At 42.5% G+C, this 25,206-nt stretch overlaps 1 long non-coding RNA gene across 4 annotated transcripts; it reads left to right on the forward strand.

Moving 5' to 3' along the window:
• Positions 1 to 35: 35 nt before the first annotated feature.
• On the forward strand, positions 36 to 23,098 carry LOC122696446. Of its 4 annotated transcripts, none has more exons than XR_006341760.1 (4): positions 36 to 321; positions 421 to 540; positions 21,606 to 21,669; positions 22,860 to 23,075. It is a non-coding gene; the product is annotated as an uncharacterized LOC122696446 (long non-coding RNA). The 4 variants fall into 4 exon arrangements; XR_006341761.1 differs by having other exon boundaries at positions 22,899 to 23,071; XR_006341758.1 differs by having other exon boundaries at positions 21,606 to 23,098.
• The last annotated feature ends 2,108 nt before the right edge of the window (positions 23,099 to 25,206 follow it).

Raw genomic sequence — 25,206 nt, forward strand, 5'->3', positions numbered from 1 at the left:
GAAGGGCGAAGGCAAAGGGGGAAAGTAGGCGAGAGGAGGCTGGTAGCCCGGGTCCTCCCAAGCCCCGCCCACTGCGCAGGCTCCGCCCTCCCCCGTAAGAACACGCCTCCCACTCCCGCCTTCGGCTGGTGCCTCCTGCTGGCCCCAACCACCCACGTGGTCCGAGCCCGGCCCTGCCGGCAGGGGACCTTAAGGATTGTGTACGCATTTTGGCTTGCAAGGTGTTTAATTGTTGCCGGGCGGGACTTACTGCAAGCTGTCAAGTCTGGGGTCGTATTTTGTTGAGTCGAAAGTGAAATTTTCCTTCGGCCGACGTGACAGGTAAGGGGTCCCGGCCTCTGAGAGGGTTCATTTGGTTTTGCGGTATACCAGAACGAGCTTTGTGGCCTTCTCATCCCCACAAATTGCATTTCTTTACAGGGCTTTGTTTGATGGAAAAAAGGGTACTTGAGCCCCCTCATTCCATTGCCACGGGAGGGCGCATTTCTCAGCTTTTGCTCTTCCAACCTGCCAAAAGGAATTCCTGGATCTAAACACCAGGTACACCGCTATTTTCTAGGGGTGTGAGGAGGAAACCAAGCCAACCCTGCATTTGGCTTACCAGAGAAAATACGTTGATCTGCAGTGTCAGTTTGGCAGCAGGGAACATGATGTTTTGTTATTAACACTAAACTCCTACATTTTCAGCGTGTGTGTGGAGGGGAGCGGTTAGCATGAAAAATATTCGTTTTTCAAATCCGTATGCCTTGTTTCTTTCGAAATGAGAGTGCCAGATACACATGCTATGGAGTAGTCTTGTCAATGTCTTGAACGTAAAAGCGCAGAGTCTAGTTATAACTGATTCATACACCTCTCCCGTTGGATGCCCCGCAGGTCTCAGACTCCCCAGCCTTCCTTTAAAAAAAAAAAAAAAAAAACAATCAGTATGCTTCGTTCATGTGCCCTGCCACACTCATTAGTACCACTAGCCAAATAATTGCCTAAGTTGGAAGGAGGAAGCTGGGAGGAATCTGAAACTCTGGATTTCACCCCCACAGGTCCAGTAGTCAAATCCTGTCATGCCTATTTATAGACTACTTCTCAAATAGGTCTCTGCTCTCCATGCTCTCTGCCTCTGACATAGTTTATGTTCTCCTCATTTTTCACCAAGATTACGGGCAATAGCTTCCTAACTAGTTTGTCAGCATTTAAGCCTTGGGTTTCTTTCAGTCATGCAAGTCCACTCCCGGGTGAGCCTGACAATGACAAAACATCTGTCCACGTTAGTCCTCTTCTGAAAATCCTCCGGTTGTTGCCCATTCACCCCAAAATAAAATCCAAACTCCTTAGCTTGATGTTTAGGCCTGTTATGTTCTGGCTCTTGCCTGTTTTTTCAGCTCCTGCCTCCCCCACATACTCTGGATATATGCCTGGATATGTCCTTCCCCTCCCTCCACTTCATCAAGGAAACTCCTGCTAGTTCCTTAAAATTTAACTTTGGTATCTTCAGAAAGCTCTTCCTGAAATCTAGATACATGTGTATATGCTATTCCTTTGCAGTTGTTGATATGTGGGAAGCTCTCAATAAATGCCCACTGAGCCAGACTGTTAATGACAGACCGTGTTTTTCATTTTTATATCTCTGTGGCTTAGCATTCTCCCATAAAAGGTGATATTGATAGATACATGAAGAAAACATTAAAGGATATACGAATATAATGATGAGGAGGAAGGTCCTTTTTTTCATCTGTAAGGTGGGATCACAGATAACACATACCACAAAGACTATGGTGCAGTTCCCTTTCCAAGTGCCAAGGTTTTAAGCTTATGTGAGTTGAAGAACAGTGGGGATCATACTGCCAAAAATATTGTACACTAAGCATTGTCCTCTGTGTTAAAACTGGACACTTGACAGTTTGCTTTAGACATTTTCCACTAGGGCATTTCCTTGCAGCCTAAAAAAAGTAACCAATAAATGCTCAGCATTTTTATTACCAAGTAATATCTGCAAAGAACTTCATCTAGTCCTTACATCTCACCCCCTCCCTGAGCCTCTCCTCACCTCGAGGGGTAAAGCTCTGAGATGGAGTGGGGCTCATGGGTGTCTATTACATGTATTATTTGGTAATAAAAAGCAGCGCCTTCACAGTTTAGCAGAATCGTTTTAAGGCACCAACCTTTCCAAAATGCCCTGCTTTGTTTTAAATTTCAGTGAGTATAGCAGATGCTCAAGAACCATTTCTTAAATAAAGAAAAAGAAAACATGAAAAAGTTGTGACTGCCCGATTTGTGCCATTATACTTCTCACCTTTATAAATCTAAATATTCAATGGAAGAATGCCACAAATCATTAAGATACATATAATTCATGGCTCAACTGGTAAAGAATCTGCCTGCAATGTGGGAGACCTGGGTTTGATCCCTGGGTTGGGAAGATCCCTTGGAGAAGGGAAAGGCTACCCACTTCAATGCTCTGGCATGGAGAATTCCAAGGACTGTATAGTCCGTGGGGTTGCAAAGAGTCGGACACGACTGAGTGACTTTCAGTTTTCAGAATGTTAACTTGGGTGAATGAAAGTGATTTTTCTGAGAACAGAACAACTAACAAAAACTCATTGATTTGAAATTCATTTTTAGATTTGCTTGCTGCCAGTCCCTGAGCTTAGTGGCTCTCTTCAGTGGCCCACTTTCCTCATCCTTTCTTCTTTTCTATAGCAAACTCAGCAATAAGAATGAAATATCATTGCACAACATTGGTTGAGGGTGGTGGTAACGTGGTAGAGTTTTGTCCATACCTGCATCGGAGGACGAGTGGAGGTGATAATTTGTGTTTAAAATGTTTCAATCACATATAGGTTTTTAAAGACTAGTTACTGGAAAAGTCAGGGTTCAAAAATATTGTTGATAAAATTTTGCATTAAATTTTACCCATTAACCAAACAACACACAGCAAAATAAATCGATAATGATGAAGCAGTAATTGACATTCAGAACCAATCAATAATAACAGTATCAAATACACTTGTGCTCTTTCTTTGCTAGACTGTTCAAAGGACTTTACAAGAAATAAATTGCTTAATTCTCCCACCAACCTTATGAAGTGAATAATGTTATTAGCCCCATTTTTCCCGTGACAAAACAGGGACAGAGAGTAACTTACCTGATGTCATACAGGTAGAAAGTGGCAGAGCTGGAACATAAATTGGTAATCAGACTTCAAAGCCGTGCTCTTATGTATTATCCTGTCTGACCTCTCTAGACTCAAGACAATGATCATGCACTAGGTAGGGAGGTGGTCTACAAGTCCTTGTGTAATCTGGCCTCTCTGTTGTCTCCCTGACCTCACTCACTTCCTGCTTTATTCCCTCCAATCCGTCAACACTGGCTTCCTTAGGTTTCTGAAACTTGATTTCCCCTCATGGCCTTTGTGCTTGTCTTTGCTGTGTTTGGATGCCTGCTCCTCTACCCACATAGAGCAATGCCTCACTCCCTTCACCTTATTTAAGCCTGCTCAGATGTTACTTGGGCTTCCCTCGTGGCTCAGGCGGTAAAGATCTACCTGTAATGCAGGAGACCTGGGCTTGTTCCCTGGGTAGGGAACATCCCCTGGAGAAGGGAATGGCAACCCCTCCATTATTCTTGCCTGGAGAATTCCATGGGCAGAGGAGCCTGGTGGTCTACAGTCTATGGGGTCGCGTAGAGTCAGACACAACTGGGCATGGATGCACACATAAATGTTACTTGGGTCTCTCCTGACTGTTCTAAGTTGCCATCTCCCCATACTCCTTCTTCCTCTGCTCTGCTTATGTTCCTCTGTAGTCCTTATCAGTTTTACTTTATTCTTCCATATATATATATTATTTTTCCATATTTCATCAGATCTAAGATGCCATCAAGTGTACCTCAGAGAAAGAAAAAAAAGATTGTTACTGTTATTCATTTGCTAAGTCATGTCCAATTCTTTTTGACCTTATGGTCTAAAAGCATGGCATGCCAAGCTCCTCTGTCCTCCACTGTCTCCCAGAGTTTGCCCAAATTCATGTCCATTGAGTCAGTGATGTTATCTAACCATCTCATCCCACCTCCTTCTACTTTGCTTTCAATCTTTCCCAGCACCAAGGTCTTTACCAATGAGTCAGCTCTTCACATCAGGAGCTTCAGCTTCAGCTACAGTTCTTCTAATGAATATTCAGGGTTGATTTCCTTTAGGATTGACTGGTTTGATCTTGTAGTCCAAGGGACTCTCAAGAATCTTCTCCAAAAAAAAAAAAAAAGAATCTTCTCCAGCACCACAGTTCAAAAGCATCAGTTCTTTGGTGCTCAGCCTTCTTTATGGACCAACTCTCACATCCATACCTGACTATTGGAAAAAAAACCATAGCTTTGACTGTAAGATACCACCTATCAAAAAATGCATCCCAATTTTAGGTTTCATAAAATGTGAAGAAATGTTCATCATAGGATTAGTGGAATATAGTATTTATTTTACATCTTTATTTTGTTTATTGTATATTTCTCCACTATCACCTGAATGTAAACCCATAAAGGTAGGGATTTTAAATGCGCCCTTTTGTAAATTGCTTTCTCTTCAGTAGCTCTCCCTGGTGGTTCAGATGGTAAGGAATCCGCCTGCAATGTAAGAGACCTGGATTTGATCCCTGGGTTGAGAAGATCCCCTAGAGAAGGGAATGGCAACCCATTCCAGTATTCTTGCCTGGAGAATTCCAGGGACAGAGGAATCTGGCAGGGTACATCCATGGGGTCACAAAGAGTCAAGATACGACTGAGCGACTAACACTTTCAGGTTCTGTCTTCAGTGCTTAAGCCCAGTATATGACACATGGTCAGCACCTACTAGCTCTTTAAGGGATGAATGAACTCCTCAAATGAGGCAATCCCCACCTTCAGCTTGTATGCATGGAAGCAGGAATTCTGCAGTGCTGCTACATTGCATGGTACCCAGACTTCCTCAACAGAGTCTGAGAAAATTTTCCTCAGATAATTTGATTTACTAAATTTAGTTTATTAATATTTTGTTTGCTTTCAGCAATCAATTTAGTAATTAACACTTAGTCATACGTAAAGATAAATGTCGAAGAAAGGAGTTAAATTTGGGGGATCAGATAGGAGGCCATTTGGGAGAACCAGTTCAACCTCCCAGTGGCAAGCTCACTTTGGCTTGAAATTCATTACACTAATGCAATTATTGTCATCATGGTTGTCTCCTTCTCCTTCTTTAAGACAGGTAATACATTCATGTGGTTAAAATATAAGTGACAAAAGTGTGCTTAGCAAAAAGTTTCCCTACTATTCCTTGGCCACCCAGGCAAATATAAACAATTCTTGTTTATCCTTCCAGATACACATATATGTATATGTACTCTCTTTTAATAACACAAATAAATGTAGCACATTGTACAAACTCTTCTGCACCTTACAGTCTCCTGTTTAATAATTCTTAGAAATTGTTCCATACAAGAAGTATTCTTATCCTTTCTTACTGTGTTCTGTGAAATGCTTTTAAAATAATTTTTGAAGCCCTGGGAATTCCTTGGAAGAGGGGGTGCAAGAAAGAGGGTTCTGGGGCCCCATCCTACTCCACTTGATGGATTTCATTTGTTTATACTTCCTGTGTCATTTGGAAGAAAAGAGGCTAAAATGTTAGGTAGCCACCTCTCTTAAGAGGTGTGAAATGTGATCAAGGCAAGGACCTGAATAGTCAAGTAGTTTCACATGCTCTAGAGTCCAGGATGCAAATTCCTGCTCTACCTGTTTTGAGAAGGATAGTAATATCCTCCTCATGTGGTTGTTGTTAGAATTTTATTACATAATAGCTTTAATGTGCTTAGTACTTTAGTGCATGAAACAGTAAATACTCAACGAAGGTCAGAGTGGAGACCTAGGTTTCTTTGGTGAATATCATCAATTTCTTAACAACTGAACATTTAAAGATATTACCCTATAACAGTACTCACTTCAAACTATTGGCTCATGTTACAGAAAAGTCCATTACTTCAGACATGACTTGCTCTGGGGAACATCCAGATAATCTCTCAAGGATCTGGACTTTAATTATTTTATCTGGACTCTGCTCTTTATATTGGTTTCTTTCTCTGACTCTGTGCAAGGGCAAGTTTGCTGAGAGTCCCTGCAGCCCTGTAACCTCCCAGGACCAAGTTTATAGAGGAAGACTCCTTACCTTTCTCCTTAGAATCCTAGCAAAAGTCCTCTTATCACTCACTGGACCTTACTGGGGCATGTACCTTTGTGTTGGGTGAGTTCCTATAGTCCAGTGTGTGAGATGCTCTGACTGGCCTTGGTTTACATGCCCACCTGTAAAACAAGCAGTGGGCATATGGTATAAGAACGGGGAAATAGGGACTTTCTTCCAAGGGAAGCTGGACTACTGTGCCAGCAGAAAGTTTATCAGGATAGGAAAAACAATAGATGCTTGCTGCATCCCTGATGGACTTGACTGCTTGCCAGTTTTTTTTTTTTTTCCTGCAGTGCCATTAGCACTAGCTAGCATAAGTACTGTTGCTCTACAAAATGTTCAAAAGATCATGTTGCATTACTTACTAAAAGTAATTTTACATTGCTTTGTATTTATATCTGCAAGCAAAGCTATATCCATACCCACTTTTTACAAGAGTACAGTCCAGGTGTGTTTCCATTCTTCGGAAAATATAAGAGAAGTGCTTACTTAATAAAACACTTAAATTAGGAAATCCCATTTTCAGTTCCAAAGGACTTTTTGTAGGACTGAAATTTTTGAGTTAATTAATTAATTTATTTTTGACTGCTCTGCATCTTCATTGCTGCAAGTGGAGAGCTACTCTAGTTGTGTGTGGGCTTTTCAGTGCGGTGGCTTCTCTTGTTTTGGAGCACAGGCTCTAGGACGCAGGCCCAATAGTTGTGGCTCTCGGGCTTTAGTGAGCTGGGTAGTTGTGTCACGAAGGCCTAGTTTCTCCACAGCATGTGGGATCTTCCCAGACCAGGGATCAAACCCATGTCCCTTGCCTTGGCAGGCTGATTCTTAATTGCTGGATCACCAGGGAAGTCCTATAAGAGTGTTTATTGAGGGATAAATTTATCAGCTCCAGGCCCAGGCACTCTTATCTCCTGTAGAGAATCTGACTGTCATCTCTCCACACCCACTGTGTCCCCCGCTCCCTGCAGCTAGCTAAACAGGCAAGTCCTGAATAGCCAGAATGGGCTTGAAGAGTTTACTGCCCCATTCCACAGCTAAACTAAGTCTTTTGAAGTTCAAATTACTGGGTGATGCCAAGACTTCCTGGAAGTTTAAGACAGCTTCTCGTGAAGTCATTGCCATGTTCATTAGCAATCCATGACCAGGCGCTTGCAGCTGACTGTCTCATCTGCCTGAGTCTGTGGTCAGGTGAGTACAAGAGCAGGGGACTCTGTCAATGTAGATTGGGCCTCCAGGGCCTGAAGGGTGGTAACTGACTTGGACCAGAGCATCTCAAAGCCAGCCCAGACCTCCAAGGTCTCCTCTCTCCCCAGTTCCAATTCTTTAATGATGTTGACTATACGCAACCAACACACTACATGAGTAATTGGGGTAAGCTCAATAAGTTGCAGATATTAGATGGAGGGTCCATAACTGGCATACAGTTTGAGGAAAGAGGGAGTTGGCTGTGGACATAATTGTCTACCAGTAGCTCAAGAGTCCACAGGCAGAGGAATAGAGGATAAAAGATTATGAGCACAGAGAGACCGAGGACAGAAGCCTTCCCTCTGGCTCGACTGTTCATGATGCTGCCTTGCCCAGGATCTCAAATACCACACTAGTCAGGGGTAATATAAAGAAATAGAAAAGCTCCAGCTCATTCTCCCACTACCTTCTCCTTGGGCTTTCCAGGAGGCGCTAGTGGTAAAGAACCCACCTGCCTATGCAGGAGATGTAAGAGACGTGGGTTCAATCCCTGGATTGGGAACCCAATTGGGAACCTCTGCTGGAGGAGGGCATGGCAACCCACTCCAGTATTCTTCTTGGAGAATTCCATGGGCAGAGGGACCTGGCGGGCTACAGTTCATAGGGTCGAAAAGAGTTGACTTAGCATGCACACACGCATGAACCGTCTCCCTACCTCTAGGTAGGGAGATATTAAGGATACCTAATATCCCAACACACACATGGCCTTTCCAGGGCAGGGCCACAGTTGGTAAGACCCAAGATGACCCAGACCCAAGTCCTTAAACTGCTCCCTCTCTCCCAGGTGTGTGCATGATGACTCCTAAATAGCAACCAGTCTTCTTGTGCAGGCGCTGCTGTATAGATGTGGTTCAAGTTTCTATGTGTGTGCATGCTAGGTAGCTTCAGCTGTGTCCAACTCTTTGTGACCTCATGGAGCCTGCCAGGCTCCTCTGTCCATGCGATTCTCCAGGCAATGATACTGGAGTGGGTTGCCCTCCTCCAGGGGATCTTCTCAACTCAAGGATCGAACTGCAGTCTCTTATATCTCCTGCATTGGCAGGTGGGTTCTTTACTGGCACCTGGGAAGCAAAATGACTGTACTTGTATTTGGGTACTTATTTCATGGTATAGTAAATACTAAGATCTTTGTTTTTTTAAAAACAAAATTCATAACCATTGAAAACATATCAATGAAACTACAAATTTAACCCATTTCATTTTAATAGAATGAGTGATTCTAAATTCTGCTGTATCCTGCATACCTGATGGGCTGGTTAGGCCTGAATTCGACTCCTTTCTGTTTGGGGCTTTTGGAATCTTGGTCTGTAGGTAGCTACTCGGCTCTGGCCAGAGACTCGGGCTCCTTGTTTTTTATTTTTCCTTGCCAAATTTAGGAAGGATGGTCCTTCTAGTGGGTTAACTCCTGACCTCCCTGGCAGAATGAGCCTCTTTATTTGTAGGACTTTTCTCCTCTAATTCATACTCAGCCCCTCCCTTTTTGAGGGTGGGGTGGGGTGGGAGATGGAATTGCAAGAGCTAATTGATAAGGAAGGGGCTTAGAGGGGATTAGTGGAGCTTCTGTGAAAGAGATAACAGTCACAGAAGAGAAAGGGGAGAGAGTAGAGAAAGAGATCCAAGAAACTGAATGAAACTGCTGACTAATATCTGCAGCTAGAGTATTACACCCACATAAATACAGTGTTTTTTTTTCTTCAGTACTTAAAAATAGCTCAGTATAGCAGAATCCTGAAAACAGATGTGCTTGGTTTCCTGAGCTACTGATTCAGCAAACATTGGAGTGTCTGTCCTCTCTGCCAGGCCCTGCTATAGCTTCTTTCCCGCTGTAGGTTCCTTCTGGAGTGCTGAAATTCTAATTTGTATTTTCACAGAGAGTGAAGCCTGGGCTTCAGCATGGTATAGAGTAGAAAGGAATGTTTTGTTTGCAAACCTAAACAGAATTGGGTCCTACCTCTTTGGAATGGTGTAGTCTTGGGCAAATTAGACTTAACTTTGCTGTCTTGGTTTTGATTCCCTACTGCCTTGCAAAAGAAAACCAAAGAATGCCTTAAAACAAATTGTCTGGGGTCTAAGCTGGTACCTTTCTACTAAGCCATGCTTGGCTCGAAGTGTTGTCTTTTTTGTTAAAAGCTGGTTGTGATTTTATCCTTATCTGGAAAGAAAGAAGGAGAAAGGTCAAGATCAATAGTTATCTATGGACAAGTTATCTATCCATCTTCTACTTTTTTACTCATGTAACTTTTATTCTGAATTAATTTTAGAATTGAGAAAAGGTTGTAAAAATTGTACAAAGAATTCCTAAATATTTTCACCCAGATTCCTCAAATGTTAACATTTTTATCACAATTACTTTATCATTTTTTTCTCTTTAAATTATGCATTTCCCCCTAAACCATCTTGGAAAGAATTTTTAAGCATGATGTCCCTTTATTTTAGTACCTAATTCCTAACAACAAAAATGTTTTCTTAAATAACACATTGCAGTTATCAAATCCAGGAAATTAACACTGATATCAATGCAATTATCTAATCTACAGACCTTATTCAAATTTTGCCAGGAGTCCCAATTATTTTCCTTTCTGGGCCAATATCCAGACCAGGATCACACATTGTATTTAGATGTTATGTGTCTATAGTCACCTTTAATCTGGAATGGTTCTCTGTCTTTGTCTTTTGTGATTTGATATTTGGAAGAGTATACAGATTAGATCAGTTACTTTGCAGCACGCTGCTCAACTGGAGTTTGTCAGACCTTCCCGATTAAGTTCAGATGGTGCATCTTTGGCATCTTTGCTAGGAATATCCCAGACATACTCTTCTCATAGTGCATCATCTCAGGAGAAACATAACATATACTTGCCCCACTATTAACAATATTAATTTTGATCCTTTGTTTAAGGTGTTGTCTGCCTCTCTACTGTACATTTAACTATTTTTCCCTTTGATATTACAAATGATATTACACATTTGAGGAATGTGCTTTAATATTACTAAATATCCTGTTCCTCCTCAAACTTTTACCCTCCGGTTTTAGGATCCGTTGATAATTGTTGCCTGACTCAATAGTAGTTGCCAGTCTGTTGCTTAGGGGCTTCCCAGGTGGCACTAATGGTAAAGAATCCTGCTGCCAATGCAGGAGATGCAGTAGATAAGGGTTTGATCCCTGGGTTGGGAAGATCCCCTGGAGGAGGAAATGAGCGGGACACGACTGAGCACACACAGTCTGCTGTTTGCATAAAACCTTTCCTGGAAGCTCCATCTGTCAACCTCTACCTGTTTTGCTAAGAACCGTGTCCTCGTGCATGCGAAGTTGGTTCAGTCATGTCTGACTCTTTGCAACACTATGGGCTGTAGCCCACTAGGCCTGTCTGTCCACAGGATTTCCCAGGCAAGAATACTGGAGTGGGTTGCCGTGCCCTTCTCCAGAGGATCTTCCCAAGCCAGGGATCAAATGTATGTCTTTTGCTTCTCCTGCATTGGCAGATGGGTTCTTTACCACTAGCGCCACCAGGGAAGCCCCTTAAGAACCGCATCCAACCTTAATTGGATCCCAAGAGAGCCTGGGAAATGCATTATTATATATATATATATTGGTATAAGCATATTGCTTTCCCCAGGAAAATTGGGGTTCTCTTAGTAAAGAGGGGAGAATAAAAGCTTACTACAACTTGCCAACCCAATAGCATCATTTATAAGGATTAACTTTTCTTTTTTGTTTTTAAATTTTGGCAGCACCATGGGCGTGTGGAATCTTAGTTCTTAGTCCCCTGGCCAGAGATCAAACCAGAGCCCCCTGCATTGGAAACATAGAGTCATAAGGATTAAATTAAATGGTCTTTGTAAAACATCTACCAAGGAACCTGGAACATGGTCGATACTTTAAGATATCCCTCCCCAGCCTATGGGAACAGATCTTTGTTTGTTCTTGTGATCACTTGTGGTCACATGGCTAGTAAATAACAGAACAGGTCTACAAACCCTAGTCTGGTTCCTACACCATGGTTTCCTTTTGCTGGTTTTAAACATTCTGTAGTCTCCTAAATCTTCTCAGCTATATGACTAAAACTACCTCTACAGTATTTTAACATACAAAACTGTATATTAGTCTATACAACTGTTATGGAATGGTGCTATTCACTAGATGAAGATAACATTATGTGTATGTTAAATAAATAAAAACCTGACTTAATTTCTTTATACTTGGGCATGTTCCTTTTTGTGTAGTCCCAGGAAGTTGTTCTCTTTTGGGGCAATGGCTATTTATTCTTCCAGGAATCATAATCTGGAAAGACTTGGGAGGGAAAAATGGTTAGAGAATAAGTGTGTTTGCTCAGCATTATAAATAAATACAACCACATGTTTTATTGATTCTTTGTAGTTTTTAAAATATTTAACAGAAAGAATTGTAAAACTCTTTTGTCTCCTGCCAACAATAAGAATTGGAATTTTAAAATTCCCTTGTCACAGAATCAGTATGAAAGAACATGAAATTTTAATACCAACTGGCAGCAGAAAACCTCACTTTATTTAACTTAGAATTTTACACTGAACATCATGGAGGAGAATAATATCAGTACATGACAGAAATAAAATATGATGGTAGAAAAATGACAAATCAGGATACACAAAATTGTATATGAAAACTGAGAGTGTTAGTTGCTCAGTTGTGTCCAACTCTTTGTGACCGCTTGGACTCTAGCCCACCAGGCTCCTCTGTCCATGGAATTCTCCAGGCAAGAATACTGGAGTGTGTTGCCATTTCCTTCTCAACCCAGGGGGATCTTCCCAACCCAGGGATCAAACCTGGGTCTCCCTCATTACAGGCTGATTCTTTACCATCTGAGCTACCAGGGAGGCTAACAGCTAAGTTTAAAATATATGGGGAAAAAAATAAAATAAAATAAAATATATGGGGAATTCCCTTGTGGCCCAGTGGTTAGGATTCTACACTTCCACTTCATGGGGCACAGGTTTGATCCCTGGTCAGGGAATTAAGATCCAGCAAGCTGATCCTGCAAGCTGTATGACATGGCCAAAAAAAAAAAAAAAAAAAGATAAGCAAATAAAATTGAGTAAATATTTAAAATGTATGCATAGGAAGAAACCTAGAAAGAAATGTAGGGAAAAAAAAAAAGAAATGTAGGATGTGAATTCAGAGTGTTTGTTTTTTGGTGGAAGGATATGGGTCGTGTGTTTTTCTTTCAACTGCTCCATAATTTCTACTGGATACATTTTTCTTTAAACAAACATGCCTTTCCTGCCCCCCCCCAAATAATCACAAATAATAGCAAGATTAAAAAAGATATCAAGTAGAAACATTTTCAGAAGGGAAACATCAGGAGCCCCAGACAAAACTGTTAGTTTGCTTTGGAGGAGAGACCCAAGGGGTCGCCATTTGCAGCTGATGCCTGAGCCTATTTCATTTTATCCGTCTTGGTACCATCTCTTTTCCTCCCTCTCTTCCATTCTTTCTTTACTTCTTTCTCTTTTACTGTAAGGTAGGTGAAGAGATTGAAGAAGGAAATGGCAACCCACTCCAGTATTCTTGCCTGGAGAATCCCGTGGACAGAAGAGCCAAGTGGGGTCCTTGGGGTCACAGCAAGTCAGACACAACTGAAGCGCCTTAGCAGGCAGGTGAAGAGACTAATTATAAGAAAGAGAGCTTCATACAGTAGAAAGAACATTACAGTTTGAAGTCAGACAGGCTTAGATTTAAATCTTGGCATTCATTCCACAAACATTAATTGAGCAATGAGTATGCCATTTCCTGCTGTAGGCATCGGAGATTCAGCAATGATTAAAACAGATAAAAATGTCCATCTTTGTGAAACATGTTCTAGTGGGGGTAGACAGTGTGATTTAAAAGGTCCCAGAAAGACCCTTGGATGAGAAAATATCTGCCCAACACTTGTTTATAATGCATAAAAGTACGCCATGAAGGACTTAGCCTTTTGGATCCACAAACATCTTCTTTTAAAATGCAAATATTGGTGGAAAAAGTACATCATCATCACACTTAACTGCCCTTCATATGTTAGTATGAGTTAATTCTGTCGTATACTTCAGGAGCTAAATGAAAACCATGCTTTGTAAGAATGAACATGTTAATTGAAGAGAGGACCATTAGGTACTATCTGAGAAGGGGAGACCTAAGTGGGTTTCAGCGTAAGCAGTAGGAGGGTCCTGTATCAAGAGGCAATTTAAGAAGGGCAAGACAGAGGAAAAAAAGGACAATGGGGGGATAAAAAGAGAACGGTGGTAGAGAACAATGGTAGAATTCCAGGAATAAACTTCATTCTTAACATATATGAGTGTGTCTTGGGGAAAGATGCGGAAGTCTTCCCAGGTTTAGATACCTCCCCCTTCCTCCTTCCCTCCCTAGCCAAGTTTTTCTTTTTAAAGAAAATGTCTTAGGACCAGGACATTTCTGAGGTATATACCCGTGACCTTCTTAAATCCTCACATTGTCAAATACTCCTAGAAAGTGTAATCTCTCTAATGAAATGGTTGAGATATGAATAAAAGAATGAGTGAATACCTTTTCTGAGAAAGAGTAAGAATCAGTAACAGTCCCACTGGGGTGAAATGGAGGTCCTCTCCTCATTCAGTAGCTTGCCTCTTCCTCAACATTTTTAAAAAATTTATTTACTTTTTAATTGAAGGATAATTGCTTTACAGAATATTGTGGTTTTCTGTCAAACATCAGCATGGATCAGCCATAGGTACACACATGTCCCCTCCCTCCTGAACCTCCCTCCCCACCCACTCCTCTAGGTTGTTACAGAGCCCCTGTTTGAGTTCCCTGAGTCATATAGCAAATTCCCACTGGCTATCTATTTTACATCTGGTGAGGTAAGTTTCCATGCTACTCTCTCCATATATCTCCCCCTCTCCTCCCCTCTCCCCCGTGTCCATAAATCTGTTCCCTATGTCTGTTTCTCCATTGCTGCCCTGCAAAAATAGATTCATCGGTACCATCTTTCTAGATTCCCTATATATGCGTTAGTATATGATATTTATCTTTCTATTTCTGACTTACTTCACTCTGTGTAATAGACTCTAGGTTCCTCCACCTCATTAGAACTGACTCAAATGCGTTCCTTTTTGCCTCAACATTTTAAAATGACAGTTCGTTAACTGTCAGAGACCTCTGAAAATTACAAGATTTAAAACATGTAGATACTGAGGTTCATACGTACATCTGTCTCCAAATCCTCCATCCTCTCTCTAGTTCACTTTTCTCCTCAGCCATGATGGTGCTTCTATTCCTGTTATATTGAGATTGCATCACTTAAGGTTGTGAAGAAGTTCTCTGAGAGTCTGGAGTCCATCCTGAATCTTGCAAAGGAACTCAAGAAGGGTCTCTTGTAAGGAGAGAGGGGAATCTTCAAAGAAATCTTTAGGAAGTCCAGGCTGGCCTCATGAGAACCGAAGAGTCGACAGGCAGGCAGTGTGTGTGTGGTAGAGATGTGTGTGTTTCTGTCTGTGTCAAGGTTTATAGCCTCATGGTCTCTGTGCTTTTTTCAGTGAGTCTGTTCTGTTCTCCTGTTTTCTCTGCCGACTCACTGCCTGTCTGCTGCCAAGCTTGCAAGTAGCTTTGGAGATTGCCTGGACCCCAGCCCATATTCAGTGTAACCTCACAGCTCAACTCCCTGGTTATCATTATCTATGTTCTCTTTTATCTTGGCTTACAGTGTAGTGGGAGGGGGCGGGGGGTGGCAAGACAGACGATCCTGTTGTGAAGACCCTTTAGGCTGTTAGGTTTTACCTGAGTATAGTGGGAGTTGGTATTAGTTCCTAACAACAGCAGTTACTGGGCTTCCCTGATAGCTCATTTGATAAAGAATCTGCCTGTAATGCAGGAAACCCCGGTTCGATTCCTGGGTCAGGAAGATTCCTTGGAGAAGGGATTAGGCTACCCACTCCAGTAGTTACTACCAGCAAGTTCTTGTGCTAAGCAATTTACATATATTGTCTCCTAAAGGTCTCAACCTCCTTACTTTCATCTCCTTTATGCAAAAGGAAACTAACTGTTGAAAGAGAGAGGTTAAGTAACTTGCAGAGGTCACAGAGCTCAACTACTGGGATTCGAGCTGAAATTTTTCAGAAGGCAGAGTTTGTGCCCTTTCCTGGTTTTCCACATCTCTCCCTGGGCGTGTCACTGACTGCTCCTGATCCCTGCCATAGCTTAACCCGGGTACTTCCCCTAAGTAAGCTTTCCCTCTTTGGAGAAGTAGATACTTTGTGAGAAGGGGAACTCTCACCAGTGGGTTACAGAGGTCACCCTGTAACAGTGCTTCCCAGTTATTTCCAGTCTGAAGCAAAGCGGTGATCTTGCCAGAACTTATGTAGGCAAGAAGGCGCTGCTCTCTTGGTTTCTCATATTGAGTCATCTACCAACTTAAGAAATAGTCCAAACACCCTACACTTTGGCTTTTATATGTTATAAATTGTTGTTGATGTTCAATAACAGTCTAGTGCTCCGTACCTGGTATGTGGTGGTATGTTCAGTAAGCTTTTTTTTCCTCATTACACTGAAGTAGCCAACTTATCAGTTCAGTTCAGTCGCTCAGTCGTGTCCGACTCATTGTGACCCCATTAATTGCAGCACGCCAGGCCTCCCTGTCCATCACCAACTCCCAGAGTTGAGTCAAACTCATGCCCATCGAGTAATCCAAGCCTATGCCCCAGCCAGTAATGCTGAAGAAGCTGAAGTTGAACAGTTCTATGAAGACCTACAAGACCTTTTAGAACTAACACCCAAAAAAGATGTCCTTTTCATTATAGGGGACTGGAATGCAAAAGTAGGAAGTCAAGAAACACCTGGAGTAACAGGCAAATTTGGCCTTGGAGTACGGAATGAAGCAGGGCAAAGGCTAATAGAGTTTTGCCAAGAGAACACACTGGTCATAGCAAACACCCTCTTCCAACAACACAAGAGAAGACTCTCCACATGGACATCACCAGATGGTCAACACCGAAATCAGACTGATTATATTCTTTTCAGCCAAAGATGGAGAAGCTCTATACAGTCAGCAAAAACAAGACCAGGAGCTGACTGTGGCTCAGATCATGAACTCCTTATTGCCAAATTCAGACTGAAATTGAAGAAAGTAGGGAAAACCACTAGACCATTCAGGTATGACCTAAATCAAATCCCTTATGACTATACAGTGGAAGTGAGAAATAGATTTAAGGGACTAGATCTGATAGACAGAGAGCCTGATGAACTATGGACGGAGGTTCATGACATTGTACAGGAGACAGGGATTAAGAACATCCCCATGGAAAAGAAATGCAAAAAAGTCAAAATGGTTGTCTGAGGCGGCCTTACAAATAGCTGTGAGAAGAAGAGAAGCGAAGAGCAAAGGAGAAAAGGAAAGATATTCCCATTTGAATGCAGAGTTCCAAAGAATAGCCAGGAGAGATGGGAAAGCCTTCCTCAGTGATCAATGCAAAGAAATAGAGGAAAACAATAGAATGGGAAAGAGTAGAGATCTCTTCAAGAAGATTAGAGATAGCAAGGGAACATTTTAGGCAAAGATGGGTTTGATAAAGGACAGAAATGGTATGGACCTAACAGAAGCAGAAGATATTAAGAAGAGGTGGCAAGAATACACAGAAGAACTGTACAAAAAAGATCTTCACGACCCAGATAATCACAATGGTGTGATCACTCACCTAGAGCCAGACATCCTGGAATGTGAAGTCAAGCGGGCCTTAGAAAGCATCACTATGAACAAAGCTAGTGGATGTGATGGAATTCCCGTTGAGCTATTTCAAATCCTGAAAGATGATGCTGTGAAAGTGCTGCACTCAATATGCCAGCAAATTTGGAAAACTCAGCAGTGGCCACAGGACTGGAAAAGGTCAGTTTTCATTCCAATCCTTAAGAAAGGCAATGCCAAAGAATGCTCAAACTACCACACAATTGCACTCATCGCACACGCTAGTAAAGTAATGCTCAAAAGTCTCCAAGCCAGGCTTCAGCAATACGTGAACCGAGAACTTCCAGATGTTCAAGCTGGTTTTAGAAAAGGCAGAGGAACCAGAGATCAAATTGCCAATATCCGCTGGATCATCGAAAAAGCAAGAGAGTTCCAGAAAAACATCTATTTCTGCTTTATTGACTACGCCAGAGCCTTCAACTGTGTGGATCACAATAAACTGTGGAAAATTCTGAAAGAGATGGGAATACCAGACCACCTGACCTGCCTTTTGAGAAACCTGTATGCAGGTCAGCAAGCAACAGTTAGAACTGGACATGGAACAACAGACTGGTTCCAAATAGGAAAAGGAGTACATCAAGGCTGTATATTGTCACCCTGCTTATTTAACTTGTAACTTTTCTTATATCCTCTCATAAAATTGAAGCCAAGCATCATTAGAGCTGGTTTGTTATTACCCAAGGGTCTTACTGCATTTGAGCCACTGTAATAGAATACCATAGAGACTGGAGAAATTTATTTCTCCCAGTTCTGAAGACTGGAGCCCAAGACCAAGGCACTGGTAGATTCCATGTCTGGTGAGGATCCACTTCCCGGTTCATAAACTTTTGTCTTTTTGCTGTGTCCTCACAAGGCAGAAGTGACAAGGGAGGTTTCTTAGGCCTCCAGTTTGAGGGCACTATGATCTAATCACCTCTCAAACACCCTATTTGTTAGGGGGACACAACTACTCTGATTTTAGCACCAATTTGCAGTTGAAGGTGAGTTGATGGAATTGAAAAGAATCATGATTAACAGGTTAGCAACGTTTCTGATAGATGATTTTGTGGGGGAAAAAAAATACACTTTTGAAGTAAAAATGAGCCGCAAGCTTTCAGATTTTATACTTGAAGAAGATCCCAGTGGAGAGAGATCAGCAGGACCATAATGTCGTCATTGTGTCCCCACAATGTACCTCTTTAGGTCTCTTACAAATTACTCCTGCCACCAACATAGTGGCCTCTAGGAGGCACCGTTTCCCCTCCATGGCTGTTGACCCATCACTGGCTATGAATCAGATCCACGCTGAGCCTGACTCAAGCTGGATTCTATTTGTTAGGAGCTAACCACAGGGAAATAAACACCCAGAGTGAGAGTGATGCCAATCTTTATAATCTGGTTTATGAGGAGAGTGTATTGATCCTGTCTTCTAGCTCTTGAACTATTGATGAAGATTGAGCCCTTTTACTCCCAACATTGAAGAATCATTTACCAGACTTGGTGCTTGGGGTCTGGCAGAACAAAATGCAAGGCCCCTTATCAGAGTCAGAGACATGGCAAGGGAGAGGCCTGACAGTCTTCCTTAGAACCACCCTCATGGTGCCGGGTTTGGCATTGAGGCTTCTTCCTTTCAGACAACACCTGTCCCCAGCAAGGAGTAGCCGCTCCAGCACTCAGCACTGTCCTAACTCATTTTGTAAATTCCCACCCCACATAATCTATCATAGAGGGTCTGTTTGTTGCATATGCATTTGAATTTACTATGAAATAAATGTCTATATAAATTGGCCAAAAAGCAGATATTAAGAATAACAACTAAGAAAATCAACTAGCTAATTCATTCCATTGGGATTATGTTTACATCTTTATTCTCAAGATTCAAACTTTAATATTGAATAATAGGTTCTACTTTTATTAAATCCAATTCTGCTCTGAATAAATGTCATAAAATTTGAATGATACAAATTTATTTTAATTTTGTAAAATTTACATTTGGCAAGACTAAGGTCAATCAACATTTTTCTACACTTATGTGTTAAATCCTAGGATTCTAATAAAGTTATCCAATAGGTGGCGCATATGGAAGGTAAAGAATCCATCTGCAGTGCAGAAGAGCTGGGTTTGATCCCTGGGTGTGGAAGTTGCCTGGAGAAGGGAATGGCAACCCACTCCAGTATTCTTGCCTGAAGAATTCCATGGACAGAGGAGCCTGGTGGGCTATGGTCCATGGGGCTGCAGAGTTGGAAATGACTGAGTAACTGACACTTGTACTTTTTCTTCAGGATTCTAATGAAGCTAACCAATAGAAGAGATGTGAATGGTGTCCTCATTCATCAATTTGATGATGATTTGAAATTTTATAGATATTATCTCAAGTTCATTCCTTCTCCCTCACCTGGTTATGAATGTGCAGGACTGAAGGACCATGTGTCATGCCCACATGTTTTTTATTATGCTCTTCTCCCATCAAATACATTTCTATGTTTATAGTTGGTTATTTATGATTTTACACTTCCCTTTTGTTATTAAGGTTGTTAGCTTTCAGTTCTCGCTGCTACCAGGATAGTCCTTTGCACTCTGATTTGCTCTTTGTGATCTAACGTGGACCCTTAGTAGTGGCTAACTTTTATTGAGCATGTACTGTGTTTCAGACATTGTTCTAAGGACTTTGCAGGTATTAGCTAGAAGAATCCTCGTAACTACTCTTAGATGGGTAGTAGCATACCTACTATTATCATGCCACTTTGTGGTTATTTGGCCAAAGTCACACAGCCAGAAAGAAGCACAGCTTGGGATTCAAATCCACTGGGGCTGCAGAGTCTATGACACTCTGCAAGAATATTCAATACTGCCTCAATATTCAGGTGTATTAGACTAGCTGAAGTCCAAGAGTTAGTAGAATCTTAGTAGAGTTTCCAAAGGACTCACCTGTGAATGACATCTTGCTACGTATACCCTCTCTGAGATTATTTCCTCAACTATAAAATAGAATAATAGAGCCAACCTGATATGACTACTTGAGGATTAAATGAGTAAGATGTGTGTGTTGTATTATATATCAATATATACGTGTGCATATGTGAAGAATCTTAAACAGGACCCAGCATATAGCAAGCACTCCTTATGCTAAGCACTCTTACTGTGCTCAGTAAGTTGTAGCTGTTCTTACAATAATCCACTGGTTTCAAGGCTAGTAAGGCTTTCTGATACCCAGTGGTCTAGGTGCTGAGAAGTCCTTACACTCACTCCTCCTTCATAGCCCTTTTCCACAGCTCCTTTACCCTCTACCAACACTTTTTTTTTTCTTCTTAATAATTTTATTTACTTAGTTTTGGCTGTGCTGGATCTTCGTTGCTGTGTGGGCTTTCTCTAGTTGTGGCAAGCGGGCGCTACTCATAGTCGCCGAGCACTGGCTTCTTATTACAGTGGCTTCTCTTGTTGCAGAGCATGGGCTCTAGGACCCCCGGGCTTCAGTAGTTGCCGCGCATGGGCTCAGTAGTTGTGGCTCAGGGATTTAGTTGCTCCAAGGCATAGTCTTAGAAAACTAAGATCATAGCATCTGGTCCCATCACTTCATGGCAGATAGATGGGGAAACAATGGAAACAGTGAGAGACTATTTTGGGGGGCTCCAAAATCACTGCAGATGGTGACTGCAGCCATTAAATTAAAAGATGCTTGCTCCTTGGAAGAAAAGCTATGACCTAGACAGCATATTAAAAAGCAGAGACATTACTTTGCCAATGAAGGTCTGTCTAGTCAAAGCTATGGTTTTTCTAGTAATCATGTATGGATGTAAGTGTTGGACTATGAAGAAAGCTGAGCACCGAAGAACTTCTGCTTTTGAACTGTGGTGTTGGAGGAGACTCTTGAGTCCCTTGGACTGCAAGATCAAACCAGTCAATCCTAAAGGAAATCAGTCCTGAATATTCATCGGAAGGACTGATGCTGAAGCTGAAACTTCAATTATTTGGCCACCTGATGAGAAGAACCGACTTATTGGAAAAGACCTTGATGCTGGGAAAGATTGAAGGCAAAAGGAGAAGGGCACAACAGAGGGTGAGATGGTTGGATGGCATCACCAGCTCAATGGACATGAGTTTGAGCAAGCTCCGGGAGTTGGTGATGGACAGGGAAGCCTGGCATGCTGCAGTCCACGGGGTCCCAAAGAGTCTGACATGACTGAGCAACTGAACTGAACCTAAGGCAGGTGAAATCTTCCTGGACTAGGGATTGAAGCTGTGTCTCTTACATTGGCAGGCAGATTCTTTAACCACTGAGCCACCAGAGAAGCCTTTATGTTTTTGTTATTATTATTATTGAAGTATAGTTAATTTACAACGTTGTGTTTCAGGTGTTCAGGAAAATGATTCCGTTATATATACATATATATGTATTCTTTTTCAGATTCTTTTCATTATAGATTATTACAAGTTGTTGAATATGGTTCTCTGCTATATTACAGGTCCTTGTTCACCCTCTACCAGCTCTAAAGGACACTGCCAGTGCTCAGATGTGAACTGTCATAGGTGACTGTAGAAAACATTTCCAGCGTCCCTCGGGACCTGCTCCACATGCGCCCCCCCCTTGTTTCCTGGCCAGCCTGCCCCCACTTTCACTCTTTCCTGGGAGACCCCTCTCCCCAGGCCCAGTGTGGGTGGGAATTGCTCTCAGGCCGTCCTGCTCTGCACAAGCCTTTTGTTTTCTAAATAAGCTTTACAGCTAATCCCTGCCGGGGAACTGACTGGAAACAAGCCTAGGAAAATCTGTATGAAATTACAAAAGTGACTTAATTTGGCTCTAGTCCATAATCTTGACTTCCATTGAAATGGTAAACTAGAGCCTCCTTGAGGCTCTGCCTCTGTGCTTTTGCTTTTGAGAATAAAATAGGTCTCGCTTTCTCTTGATGGGCTTCTACCTCCTAGGGAGCCCGAAGGTGCAGCTCAGGCTGGTGTGGGTGTTCTGTTTCCTCCGGCGGGCAATTTGCATCTTTGAGGAACTGCAGGTGGGGACCTCGGGCAGTTAAACGTACCTTCCTCTCTGTGGGGATTATCCCTTCTGGGCAAATCCTCCCTCAATCGGGCACTGAGTTTAGGAAATCTCAGGGCAGGGCTAGAGATTAAAAATAAAAAATAAACAATAAAAATTCTTAGAAAAATTACAGAGGGCATTTAGCCTAAGAACCAAAGTGTATTTATCAAGAGAAGCATTTCCTCTGTGATAGACAAGAGACATTGCCATAAAATGAAATTATATTTAGGTTAAAATAGATCTTCTAATCCATCTCATAATAAAAAAATGAAATGACCTTGAAAACATGTTGTGAGTCAAATGGATAGTGAAAATGGGGAAGGAATTATGAATGCAACGTAAGATATTAGGCCAGCTGCCTAGGAAATTAAAGGCACACCTTGCCTTCTGTCTTTCTCCTGCTCCTTCCTTTGTTCTTACTGGAGCCTGTATGATATTTTTAAGAAGGAAACCACTTCTGGTGTCTCTCTTGGCTAACGTAAGTCAGTACTTCCCCATTGCCTTCAGATAAAATGTTTGACTTATAAAAGTCCTTGAGGCTTCCAATTTGCCCTATCGTTACCCCAGCTTCCTAAACTCCAGCTTCAGTAAATAACTTTCAGTTCCTAAGTGCTCTTACTTCCAGGAATTTGCCCCTGCTTACCCTCTACCTAGACCACTTCCCATCCACAAAGCTGTTCTCTCTCAGTTTCAGGGCCCCACCCCCCAGGATCTGCTTCTCTTACAGATTCTATCCCGCTGTGTTAAACTTCCCTGTTGCATGTCCAGTCCAGCAGAACTCTGGTCTACAGAAGGTCAAGAACCCAGCTTTGTCTGTTTCACAGGCCTTCATCCAGGTTAGTGTTTGACTCGTGTGTGAAAGTCGCTCAGTCGTGTCCAGCTCTTTGCGAGCCCATGGACTGTACAGTCCATGGAACTCTCCAGGCCAGAATACTGGAGTGGGTAGCTGTTCCCTTCTCCAGGGGGTCTTCCCAACCCAGGGATCGAACCCAGGTCCCCCACATTGTGGGTGGATTCTTTACCAGCGGAGCCACAAGGGAAGCCCAAGAATACTGGAGTGGGTAGCCTATCCCTTCTGCAGTGGATCTTCCCATCCCAGGAATCAAACCGGGATCTCCTGCATTGCAGACAGATTGTTTACCAACTGAGCTATCAGGGAAGACTCTTGTAGACACTTAGTAAATAGCTGTTGAATGAAAGAATGGCCGGGGGGGAGAGGCTACCAGGGGAAGTTGCATAATTGGTAAGCGTCCTGGATGGAGGATGGACAGGTGGAGTTTTGTGGACTAGGGGCTGCTCCTTCATACTATGTCAGATCTCTGAGTGTCTAGTGCTCACGACTGGTCCATAAATTGCTTGAAACCCAGAGAAATTGGTTTCTGGTAACTGAACCTTGCACCGGCCTGAAGTCATTTGTTAATGTGTAAGAAGATGTAGTAACTGTCGGGAGGAAGAGACTACTTGTCAGCACATTTTCTTCCCACAGGAAGTTACAAGGAAGCCACATTACACTCAGAAGCTTGCTTGCGGGAGCCTTCTTCCTTCCTTCCTTCTCTAAGTGTTTGCTTGTTAAGTGCCTGCTCCATCGGAACAGAAGCTTGTGAGGGATTTTAAGGACAGTCCTTCGGCAGAGGAAGTTAGGAGACTACTCTCTGAGCTGTGGAGGCAGCACCATTCCAGTGGAGTGGCGCTAGCCCAGGGCTGCAGGAATCACCCCCAGACTGGGTCCTGGGTGCCTTTCTTATATCCTTTCAATGTTGACCAACTGCCCTTCTCACTGACCCCTTCTGTTTACATCTTCAGTCCGGTTAGGTCCAGATTGACCTCATGGAAGCACTTAGAAGTCTCTTCTGGGCATTGACACATCTCTGCTGCGTCTCATGCCAATCTCATTTCCAAACTCCAGCATGGGCCTGGTGGGCAGGGGTATCCAGGGCAGTAAGCACCTTGCTTGTAGCTTCCAAATATACTTCTGCTGTGCTGTGCTTAGTCACTCAGTCATGTCTGACTCTTTATGACCCTGTAGACTGTAGCCCGCCAGGCTCCTCCATCCATGGGATTCTCCAGGCAAGAATACTGGAGTGGGTTGCCATACCCCTCTCTAGGGGATCGTCCCGACCCAGGTCTCCAGCATCACAAGTCTGAGCCACCAGAGAAGCCTATACTTCTGCTGATATAACCATAAATAATGCTTATACTTAATAGCAGGGGCTATTAGAGATTTACAATTGTGTATTTGCAGTGAAATATTGGATTATCAGGTTGTCAAGGAGAAAGAATTGCTCTATACTCTTAGGTTCAGTTGTTGGGGTGCCTTTGAATTCAACTGACAAAGGACAGTTAAGGAAAAAAACAAAATTCAATCATGTGTTTTTATTAATGTGTGTACAGGAGTTCACAGAGACTGTGACTCTGGGAGAAGTTAGGATTTAGGGCTTATATACCATCTTAATGGAGGAAAGGGAAGGGGAGAAGGGCATTTGCAGGAAAACTAGAGACTTCTTAAGAGAAGGGAGAGGGAGAAAGGGCCTATATTGGAAAACAGATGAGTTTTGGGAAAGGTAAATGGGCCCTGAGAAATATCACGGGAGTTGGTGGTGGTGTCCTACTCTTTGCGACCCCATGGACTGTAGCATGCCAGGCTCCTCTGACCTCCACCATGTTCCAGAGTTTGTTCACATTCATGTCCATTGAGTCAGTGATGCCATCTAACCATCTCATCCTCTGCCGCCCCCTTCTCCTTTTGCCTTCAGTCTTACCCAGCATCAAGGTCTTTTCCAGTGAGATGGCTCTTTGCATCAGGTGGCCAAAGTATTGGATGCAGCTTGAGCTTCAGCATCAGTCCTTCCAATGAATATTCAGGACTGATTTCCTTTAGGATTGACTGGTGTGATCTCCTTGTAGTCCAAGGGACACTCAAGAGTCTTCTCCAACACCACAGTTAGAAAGCAGTTTTCGGGTGCTCAACCTTTATGGTCCAACTCTTATATCCATACATGACTATTGGAAAGACCATAGCTTTGACTATACGGACC

The sequence above is a fragment of the Cervus elaphus genome, chromosome 6 (assembly GCF_910594005.1).
Source record: "Cervus elaphus chromosome 6, mCerEla1.1, whole genome shotgun sequence".
NCBI lineage: Eukaryota > Metazoa > Chordata > Mammalia > Artiodactyla > Cervidae > Cervus > Cervus elaphus.